The sequence below is a fragment of the Ranitomeya imitator genome, chromosome 7 (assembly GCF_032444005.1).
Source record: "Ranitomeya imitator isolate aRanImi1 chromosome 7, aRanImi1.pri, whole genome shotgun sequence".
Classification (NCBI taxonomy): Eukaryota; Metazoa; Chordata; class Amphibia; order Anura; family Dendrobatidae; genus Ranitomeya; species Ranitomeya imitator.
The window spans coordinates 45,909,927-45,922,186 of record NC_091288.1 but is presented as its reverse complement, the minus strand read 5'-3'; the positions used below and the strand labels follow the sequence as shown (position 1 = coordinate 45,922,186).

At 46.8% G+C, this 12,260-nt stretch overlaps 1 long non-coding RNA gene across 1 annotated transcript; it reads left to right on the top strand.

The window, feature by feature from the left end:
• The first annotated feature begins 9,053 nt into the window (after positions 1 to 9,053).
• On the top strand, positions 9,054 to 12,260 carry LOC138645843 (uncharacterized). The gene is made up of 2 exons (XR_011314777.1): positions 9,054 to 9,328; positions 11,546 to 12,260. It is a non-coding gene; the product is annotated as an uncharacterized lncRNA (long non-coding RNA).

Here is a 12,260-nt window from a genome sequence, read left to right as displayed (position 1 = left end):
ATAATCGATAATAACATCTTGCTCCACCTTCCCCTATTCCTAAATCCATTATAAATCCCCCTTCTTCCCATCCCAATCTCCCACACACCTTATTGTCCTCCTCACCCGCATCCCATTATTGCCCTCTCCCCCACTCCCATAATTGCCCTCTTCACCACCTCCATCATTGCCTCCTCCCCACCACGCCATTATTGTCCTTTCCACTGCCACCATCATTGCCTTCTCCTCCACCACCCCATCATTACTCATTCCACCACCTCCATCATTTCATCGATAATTAAACACGTCATTCCGTAGTCCACAATCGAGGTGCACAAAAAAAGGATACCAATCCTAGAAATATGTAGAAGAAAAATCTGGCACTCCCATTCAACATCAAAAAATAGATATTTATTCAGAAAATAAATGTCCAAAAGGTTATATGTAATGTTTTGATCTTTACTCAGACCTTCTTCAGACAATATATAAACCTTTGGAGGGACCCCGTATGTTTGTATTAAGGGAAATGAGGAAAAGGTTGCTTATTAAAGCAGTGCATGTATTAAAAGTGGTGTGGGGGTCCGGTGGTAATAGCGCTACACCTAGTAATGCAGTCTGTGATCAGAGAAAAGTGCGCTCTTTAATACAAATATACGGGGTCCCTTCAAAGGTTTATATATTGTCTGAAGAAGGTCTGAGTAAAGACTAAAACGTTACATATAACCTTTTGAACACTTATTTTCTGAATAAATATCTATTTTTTTATGCTGAATGGGAGTGCCAGATTTTTCTTCTCCATCATTTCCTCCTCCCCACCAGCCCATCATTACCCATTCCACCACCTCCACTATTGCCTCCTCCCCCACCATCCCCATCATTGTCCTTTTCACTGCCATCATCATTGTCTTCTCCCCGTCATTACCCATTCCACAATCTCCATCACTTCCTCCTCCCCCACCACCCCATTATTGCCCTTTCCACACCGCCATCATTGTCTCCCCCCCACCCCCATCATTGCCCATTACACCGCCTCCATCATTTGCTCCTCCCCCTCCACCCCCATTATTGCCCTTTCCACCACACACAATATTCTATTCAGCTTTATATGTACAAACTGTAAATATATGCTCTTATATTATGAAATAAATGTCTAAATCTGGTGGATACCTTGCATCAATATCACTACAGTCATCTTGAACATATCAGGAACAATTTTATGCACACAAAAAATATAAAAATTAAATGCATAAGGAATTTGTCGTCTTAAGTTTTTTTTTTATAGAATAATACATTGCATTTATTAGATGTGATTAAAATCTCCACCCGGCATAAGCATATTCACACTAGTGAATTAGTACACCTATGCATTTTGGGGTATAGCCTTAACCATACATACCATGGTGAGCATGATTTATTTCAGCCTACTTGGTCCTCCTATTCATAGATATGATTGAATGCCCAGTTATGCACATGAGTCAAATGGCTATTTCATCTGTGTAATGGTCTGCTCACATTTTGGGCTGTCTATCCGAATTTTTGGTATTGTTAGCAGACTTCTACATGACCTTAAAATGATTAGAACCATGAAAGACCCCTTAAAGTTAGTGGGGTCTGCTAGGATCTATTTGAAAAAAGATCAGTTATGGGTGGATGCCACGTTACTAATGAAATCACATGTTCTTAAAACAAGTGCATGATGTAAATTTCACCAATTTTCTTTTGCAAGAATGATGATCATTAATGCCTTCTGCCCCATTACCCCCATCATTGCCCTCTCCTCCAGCTACACACACACAGCACCATTCATCTCTCTACATACAGGTACACACACAGCACCGTTCATCTCTCTGCATACACACACAGCTTCATTCACCTCTCTGCATACACACACACAGCACCATTCACCTCTCTGCATACACACACAGCACCATTCACCTCTCTGCATACACACAGCACCATTCACCTCTCTGCGTACACACACAGACCCATTCACCTCTCTGCATACACACACACAGCACCATTCACCTCTCTCCATACACACTCACACAGCACCATTCATTCACCTCTCTGCAAGTGCAGCGCCCCAGGGTCCTGGTCGTTGCAGTAATGTCATTTTCTTCTAGGGGAGAGTGATGTTACGTTTGGAGGCAAAGAAGGACAACTGCATCCAGGTATCACAAACATGCAACACATTTCACACTCCAGGCCACCAGGTGGAGCTCTTGCTCCTATTTATTAGGTCACTCCCCACATAAGTAAAACTTGTTTCCTGTAGGGAAAGTTAGTTAGTTGCTGGCTGAGCTCTGCTCAGGTAGTTGGTCCCTGACAGGGGTGGGATCCTGTCAGAGAACGAAGGAGAAGGCCACGGAGCTGTGCATGCCCTCAGAGCTGCAGCTCCCAGAAAGAGACACAGAAAGAGAACTGTATTGCAGAGAGGGTGAAAGAAGCAAAGGAGTGGATACCAGAAGGTGACCAGCCCTACACAGGCTGCCTCCTTCTGAGGTGCAGAACCCCGGTAGCCGGAACACCGAGGGAGCAACGACCTTTATGCTTTGCTCCAGAGACCGGCAGGACAGCTAATCTCACGTTACCTGTCCGCCCTACATCCAGGAGACACGGTGGCAGTCCTTAGAGGCTGGGGCATGATAGAGTCCCTATAAACCGCCTCAAGCCACCAGTCATACGGGTTTGTCCTATCCTATATGGGGGACAGAGAGAGAGACATTACATCTGTGAGGACCTTATGTGAAGCCTTAGGCAGTAAGGAACTACAACACTGCAGCGTAAGGGAAGGCTACTGATTTCCACTTGGACAAGGGGACTCTGGACTTTCTTCCAAACCGGCCGGACTCTGCCTGCCCTGTGATCTGGTGCTCTGGACTGTGGATGCTGAAGTCTTCAGTAAAGTAAAAGAGACTGCAACCTTGTGTCCTCGTTCTTCACTGCGCCTCTCACCACCCACCATCTACACACCGGGAAGCACTGGGGATACACTTCACCTGTGGGAAGGTATACCATCGCTGTCATAACATCACCCCAGTGGACCCCTTAAAGTAGCGTGGGTCACCCTGACCGAATACCACATGTGACGTCACGAACATTTTCTCTTTAAAGACCTTTCCCTTTTACACGGACGTCCCAGGGCCACGGACCGGGTCAGACACCGTGACATCCCCCTGTGAACCGAAGGACCCGTGAGTACCCCACGGCCCCACGGGGGCGCTCCACATACACACACAGCCCCATTCACCTTTCTGCATACACACTCACACAGCACCATTCACCTCCCTGCATACACACACAGCCCCATTCACCTCTCTGCATACACACTCGCACAGCACCATTCATCTCCCTGCATACACACAGCACCATTCAGCTCTCTGGATACACACACACACAGCACCATTCACCTCTCTGCATACACACACAGCACCATTCACTTCTCTGCATACACACAGCACCATTCAGCTCTCTGCATACACACACACAGCACCATTCACCTCCCTGCATATACACACAGCCCCATTCACCTCTCTGCATACACACACAGCACCATTCACCTCTCTGCATACACACACACAGCACCATTCACCTCCCTGCATACACACACAGCCCCATTCACCTCTCTGCATACACACACAGCACCATTCACCTCTCTGCATACACACAGCACCATTCATCTCTCTGCATACACACACACAGCACCATTCACCTCTCTGCATACACACACACAGCACCATTCACCTCTCTGCATACACACACACAGCACCATTCACCTCTCTGCATACACACAGCACCATTCAGCTCTCTGCATGCACATACACAGCACCATTCACCTCTCTGCATACACACAGCACCATTCAGCTCTCTGCATACACACACAGTACCAATCACCTCTCTGCATACACACACACAGCACCTTTCACCTCTCTGCACACACACACAGCACCATTCACCTCTCTGCATACACACACAGCACAATTCACCTCTCTGCATACACACACAGCACCTTCCACCTCTCTGCACACACACACAGCACCATTCACCTCTCTGCACACACACACAGCACCATTCACCTCTCTGCATACACACAGCACAATTCACCTCTCTGCATACACACACAGCACCTTTCACCTCTCTGCACACACACAGCACCATTCACCTCTCTGCACACACACACACAGCACCATTCACCTCTCTGCATACACACACAGCACCATTCACCTCTCTGCATACACACACAGCACCATTCACCTCTCTGTATACACACACACACACAGCACCTTTCACCTCTCTGTACACACACACAGCACCATTCACCTCTCTGCATACACACACAGCACCTTTCACCTCTCTGCATACACACACAGCACCATTCACCTCTCTGCATACACACACACACCTCACCTCTGCACACGGTATCCTATCTTGAAGCCGCACTATCATCGCCGGCAGCTTCCTGTCTCGCACAGCTGCCATTCAACTGCTGCTGTGTGAGACAGGAAGCGCGATCCGCAAGCAGGACAGATCCATTCCCTGTAGCTCCGCTACCATTTTCTCTTGCAGGCAGCAGAGCTGCAAGGATTGCTACCTGCCCAACCCGACCATGAGGGCAATCTGGCCAGGGGCCCCGGAGCCTCAGGGCCGGATAAACTGACCAGATTGCCCTCATTATTAGCCACCCTGCAGGGGCCCCCGGGAGCCTCCGGGCCCCGGTGCAGCGGCACTGGTTAAACCGGTGGTATGTCCGCCCATGATGTAACCCCTTTTCATGTACACAGGGTCGGACTGGGGTGTCTGGGGCCCACCTGGGGAATGGACTCTAGGGGCCCACCCTACAGCTATATGCAGATATCTGTCATTCGTTATCCCCATTATAATGGAGCACTGACTGTAAAACACAGGCGGCTCCTGCACTTCTACTGTGCAATAAAGGTTCTGTCTATGGTTAAAACAAGTTATTATCACCGATCCATGGGCTCCACAGGATAGGTGATCGCTTAGGTCCGACAATTATAAACTGCACCAAGTGGAAGAAGGGGGAAGTTTGATCCCTGACAGGACACTTATCCCCATTTTAAAATGCACCAGCAGTTCAGATGTCTGACCGCAGCTACATTCTCTTTCGGGGCTTGCAGGAAAAAAACAAGAGCATCCCCAAGGGCAGTTGCAAAAACCATCAAGCACTACAAACAAACTGGCTCACATGAGGACCGCCCCAGGAAAGGAAGACCAAGAGTCACCTCTGCTTCTGAGGATAAGTTTATCCGAGTCACCAGCCTCAGAAATCACAGGTTAATAGCAGCTCAGATTAGAGACCAGGTCAATGCCACACAGAGTTCTAGCAGCAGACACATCTCTACCACTGCTAAGGACAGGCAACAATCAGAAGATACTTGTTTGGGCTAAAGAACAAAAGGAATGGACATTAGACCAGTGGAAATCTGTGGTTTGGTAGATGAGTCCAAATTTGAGATCTTTGGTTCCAACCACCGTGTCTTTGTGCAACACAGAAAAGGTGAACGGATGGACTCTACATGCCTGGTTCCCACCGTGAAGCATGGAGGAGGAGGTATGATGGTGTGGTGGTGCTTTGCTGGTGACACTGTTGGGGATTTATTCAAAACTAGATGGTGGCCCGATTCTAACGCATCGGGTATTCTAGAAAATGTATGTATGTATGTATGTATGTATGTATGTATGTATATAGCAGCCACATAGTATATAGCACAGGCCACATAGTATATAGGAGCCATGTAGTATATAGCAAATACTACGTGGCCTGTGCTATATACTATTTGGCTGCTATATACATACATCCATACATATTCTAGAATACCCGATGCGTTAATTCAGGCCACGTAGTATATAACACAGGCCAAACAGTATATAACACAGCCCACGTACTATATAACACAGCCCATGCAGTATATAGCAGCCACAAAGTATATAACACAGGCGATGTAGTATATAACACAGGCCACGCAGTATATAACACTGCCCATGTAGTATATAGCACAGCCCCCACAGTATATCACACAGTCCACGTAGTATATAACACTGCCCATGTAGTATATAGCACAGCCCCCGCAGTATATCACACAGCCCCCACAGTATATCACACAGCCCCCACAGGATATCACACTACCCATGTAGTATATAGCACAGCCCCCGGAGTATATCACACAGCCCCCGCAGTATATCACACAGCCCCCGCAGTATATCACACAGCCCATGTAGTATATCGCACAGCCCCCACAGTATATCACACAGCCTCCGCAATATATCACACAGCCCCCGCAGTATATCACACAGCCCCCACAGTATATCACACAGCCCCAGCAGTATATCACACAGCCCACGCAGTATATCACACTGCCCATGTAGTATATAGCAGCCACGCGCTATATAACACTGCCCACGCAGTATTTAGCAGTGTGGGCACCATATCCCTGTTAAAAAAAAATTTAAATAAAAAATAGTTATATACTCACCCCCTAGGATCCAGCGAAGCTCCGGCGATACGCGCGGCTGCCGCCATCTTCCGTTCCCAGGATGCATTGTGAAATTACCCAGATGACTTAGCGGTCTCGCGAGACCGCTAAGTCTTCTGGGTAATTTCGCAATGCATCTCTGGGACCGGAAGCTGGCGGCAGGCGCGAGCGCATCGACGGACGACGGAGGGTGAGAATAGCAGGTTTTTTGTTTTTTATTATTTTTAACATTAGATCTTTTTACCATTGATGCCGCATAGGCAGCATCAATAGTAAAAAGTTGGGGACACACAGGGTTAATAGCAGCGGTAACGGAGTGCGTTACCCGTGGCATAACGCGGTCCGTTACCGCCGGCATTAACCCTGTGTGAGCGGTGACTGGAGGGGAGTATGCGGGCGCCGGGCACTGACTGCGGGGAGTAAGGAGCGGCCATTTTTCTGCCGGACTGTGCCCGTCGCTGATTGGTCGTGGCTGTTTTGCCGCGACCAATCAGCGACTTGGATTTCCATGACAGACAGAGGCCGCGACCAATGAATATCCGTGACAAACAGACAGAAAGACAGAAGTGACCCTTAGACAATTATATAGTAGATTGAAGGCATACTGAACCAGCATGGCTACCACAGCATCTTGCAGCGGCATGCTATTCCATTCGGTTTGCGTTTAGTTGGACCATCATTTATTTTTCAACAGGACAATGACCTCAAACACACCTCCAGGCTGTGTAAGGGCTATTTGACCAAGAAGGAGAGTGATGGGGTGCTACACCAGATGACCTGGCTTCCACATTCACCAGACCTGAACCCAATCGAGATGGTTTGGGGTGAGCTGGACCGCAGAGTGAAGGCAAAAGGGCCAACAAGTGCTAAGCATCTCTGGGAACTCCTTCAAGATTGTTGGAGGACCATTTCCAGTGACTACCTTTTCTCATCAAGAGAATGCCAAGAGTGTGCAAAGCAGTCATCAAAGCAAAAGGTGGCTACTTTGAAGAACCTAGAATATAAGACATAATTTCAGTTGTTTCACACTTTTTTGTTTAGTATATAATTCCACATGTGTTAATTCATAGTTTTGATGCCTTCAGTGTGAATTTACAATTTTCATGATCATGAAAATACAGAAAAATCTTTAAATGAGAAGGTGTGCCCAAATTTTTAGTCTGTACTGTATATCGATCCTGCAGCCCCCCTTAAATCTATCCAGGTCCTTTTTTCCTGCCCCCATATATCCATCCTGCCGCCCCCCATATATCCATCCTAGTCCTTTGTCCTGCACCCTTACATGCATCCTGCCACCCCCTTACAGTATATCCATCCTGGTCATTTTTTTCCTGGAGACAGAGAGACAGACATACATACAGCCAGAGAGACAGACAGAGACAGCCAGAGACAGACAGACAGACAGCCAGAGAGACAGACAGAGAGAGACAGACAGAGACAGACAGACAGCCCAAGACAGACAGGTAGACAGAAACAGCCAGAGAGACAGCCAGAGACAGCCAGAGAGACAGAGACAGCAGGACAGCCCGAGAGACAGACAGTGACAGCCAGAGAGACAGCCAGAGAGACAGACAGCCAGAGAGATAGCCAGAGAGACAGAGAAACAGCCAGAGACAGCTAGAGAGAGAGCCAGAGACAGACAGAGACAGCCAGAGATAGAGAGACAGACAGAAACAGAGAGACAGAGACAGCCAGAGAGACAGACACAGACAGACAGAAACAAAATAGATTCCTATTACCTTCCTGCGCCCCCAGCGCTGGGCGCCGTTCTCCTCTACCTCTCTGCTGGTCGGCGCACATAGTAAAATGGCCGCCGAACTAGCAGAGGCCTGTGGCTGATGTACGCCCTTCGCATGCGGCGCATGACACTGACGTCATACTCCGGTGACGATGGGTGCACACTTTTCAGATAGGATTGGGGCGTGCGCCGCAGCGGTTCAGGTAATCACTGCACTCTCTCTGTCTGCGCTTTTGAAGGGCCTGCGCCCCTAAAAACTGCAGACTCTTTTTCTTTTTTTCTTCTTTTTTCCTCTCCTGCCCCCAGAGACCAGGGCCCACTGGGGAATTCGCCGATTCCCCGCCAGGCCAGTCCGACCCTGCATGTACAGCACCATGGAATTATTGGTGCTATATAAATAAATAAAAATAATAAATACACTAAAGGTGGAATCGGACTGTTTGCCATGGGCAATTGCTAAAGTTTTGTTAATAGTTTTGTAAATAAAGTCTTTGTTCCTATGGTAACAGTATAATGCTGTAAAAAGGGGGAAGTGTTGTCATAGGGCTTACACTTGAGGTAAATTATTATAAAGTCCTTTATTTTTTTCAGACACAGTAAATGCTTTTTATTTTTGGGAACTTTTCCTTAATCGCCGGCTCCTCCAGCCTTGATGGTAACCAATGTGATCTGCCATATTATTATTACTTTTCAATATTAATTAATACCTGTGGAGATATCACTCATGGTAATATATGTCACATCATCAAATACAGGAGGCCATTGTTACCTCACAGCATGATGTCACAATGACTGTGGGTCTATAAAAAAGGGTGTTCTGGCGGCAGAAGCTCATTTCAGAAGATGTAGCCGAAGAGAGCGGAGGATCCAGGATCGAGGACACAGACTCTAATATCAAGAAATGAAGACGAGTAAATTGGAGGCTCCAGGATCGAGGACACAGATTCTCATTTTAGGAGATGAAGACGAGGAGAGCGGAGGATTCAGGATCAAAGACACAGACTCTCATTTCAGAAGATGAAGATGAGGAGATCAGAGGATCCAGGATTGAGGACACAGATTCTCATTTCAGGAGATGGACACGAGGAGAGCGGAAGTTCCTGTATTGAGGATACAGGTAAATAAGAAACCTTACAGGGATTTAAGTTAGTGAACTTAGCGCCAACATGGACCATCCAAGTCTACAGATTGTGGCTGTAAGGTTCTAGATTTCTTCAGTCCTTGCTGATAGAATCTCTAGACTTGGGTGATGAAGGTTCTATGTGAGGTCACACAGCGGAATGTTAGACAGAGTTCTATGAAGCAAACATGGGGACATCAGAGAGGTCAGCACAAAGATCGCACCTCGGATGGAGACACCACTGTAGCTATTTCGGTCAGTGACACTTCAAGTGGTATCTGTGGCTGGTACAGATTGCTGTGGTGGTGATGTCACTTTAATTTAAGATTATTGGGGCAAAAAATGTACCATTATTCCCCCACATGGGAAATAGCTTGGTGTGCATACATTGGGGGAAAATATATTTATCTGTTTAATTTACTTTCTTTTTATTTATTTATTTTACCATTTTATTTTCCTATTATATTTTATTTTACTTACCGTATATACTCAAGTATAAGCCGACCCGAGTATAAGCCGACCCCCCTAATTTTGCCACAAAAAACTGGGAAAACTTATTGACTCGAGTATAAGCCTAGGGTAGGAAATGCAGCAGCTACTGGTAAATTTCAAAAATAAAAATAGATGCTCTATACCGTTCATTATTGCCCCATAAGATGCTTCATATAAAGCTGTGCCATATATAATGCTCCATACTGTTCATTATTGCCCCATAGATGTGCTATAGAAAGCTCTGCCATATAGTGCTCTGTACCGTTCATTATTGCCCCATAGCTGCCATATAGTGCTGTGTGCCGTTCAGTACTGCCCCATAGCTGCCATATAGTGCTGTGTGCCGTTCAGTACTGCCCCATAGCTGCCATATAGTGCTGTGTGCCGTTCAGTACTGCCCCATAGCAGCCATATAGTGCTGTGTGCGGTTCAGTACTGCCCCATAGCTGCCATATAGTGCTGTGTGCCGTTCAGTACTGCCCCATAGCTGCCATATAGTGCTGTGTGCCGTTCAGTACTGCCCCATAGCTGCCATATAGTGCTGTGTGCCGTTCAGTACTGCCCCATAGCTGCCATATAGTGCTGTGTGCCGTTCAGTACTGCCCCATAGCTGCCATATAGTGCTGTGTGCCGTTCAGTACTGCCCCATAGCTGCCATATAGTGCTGTGTGCCGTTCAGTACTGCCCCATAGCTGCCATATAGTGCTGTGTGTCGTTCAGTACTGCCCCATAGCTGCCATATAGTGCTGTGTGCCGTTCAGTACTGCCCCATAGCTGCCATATACTGCTGTGTGCCGTTCAGTACTGCCCCATAGCAGCCATATAGTGCTGTGTGCCGTTCAGTACTGCCCCATAGCTGCCATATACTGCTGTGTGCCGTTCAGTACTGCCCCATAGCTGCCATATACTGCTGTGTGCCGTTCAGTACTGCCCCATAGCAGCCATATAGTGCTGTGTGCCGTTCAGTACTGCCCCATAGCTGCCATATACTGCTGTGTGCCGTTCAGTACTGCCCCATAGCTGTGCCATAGAAAGCTCTGCCATTGCTGCTGCAATAAAAAAAAAATGCCATACTCACCTCTCTTGATTGCAGCTCCTCTGTGTCCGGTCCCGGCGTCTCTGCACTGACTGATCAGGCAGAGGGCGCCGCGCACACTATATGCGTCATCGCGCCCTCCGACCTGAACAGTCAGAGCGGAGCGACGACGGGAAGATGGAGCGACGCCCGGCGGCTGGAACGCGGACAGGTGAATATTACATACTTACCTAGTCCCAGCGATCCTGGCGCTCCCTCTGCCTGTCACAGCTGGTCTTCGGTGCCACAGCCTCTTTCTCTATCAGCGGTCACCGGCACCGCTGATTAGAGAAATGAATACGCGGCTCCACCCCTATGGGAGGTGGAGCCGCATATTCATTTCTCTAATCAGCGGTCCCACGTGACCGCTGAACAGGGGAAGAGCTGCAGCACCGAAGACCGTGTGACAGGCCCAAAATTTTGGGCTGAAAATCTCGGCTTATACTCGAGTATATACGGTATATATAACTGCATTTACAACATTTTTTAAAAACAAATTTAGTACACCATTTTAAGTATTTACGTCAAAACGTAAAAAAGCAGAGAAAACGGGGTTTGCTTATCTGCATAAAGTACAATATATTTATGACGCTTTCTACAGGTTTTATACTGATACTTCCCCTCATATTATTTTTTTTCTTACCAAGGAGAGAATCTGGATCCTAGACGGAAGATTGAAGAATCTAAAGAGAGCCACGCGATTATTTAGTGTTAATCATTTAATATGTCTGTACATTATATTTGTTGTCTTGTGATGTCATTATATGCTGATTATATGGATCTAATCCTGGAATCAGTGCATCATGACATCATATTGTTTAGGTGTCTGCTGTCTTATCCAACGGTATAAGGAGTAGAACATACATGTTTACATGCTTTAGCACTACAGAGTGCAACTTTGTTTACCAACTGTATAATGGTCCTGATATGATGCAACAATCCTATGTCTGTATATTAAGGGGTAGTGTTTGTAGGGAGGTAGTGTGCTGTGTGGGGGGTAGTGTTATGTGTGGGGGGGTAGTGTTCTGTTTTTTTTACAGGGGAGATGAACGTAGTCAAGCTATGAGTTTCAGAGTCTGATCTGACGAGGAAAGGTGAGGCGACTTACCAAGACAAAGAATATCTGCTCTCAAGAAATGAGTCTCCATATTTAATATCTTTGCTCTATATATATCAGTTAGTTAGTTGTAGTATGGCCTTGGTCCAGGGTTCTCGAACTGATCGCCTTTTCCCGGGGTCAAGAAGGAATTTTTTCCCTGTAACACACATTGGCTGAACGTGTCCAGGTTTTTTGCCTTCTTCTGGATCATTGGTCTTAGGTACAGGTAAAGATTGTATTTAATAAAATATGTTTAAAATCAA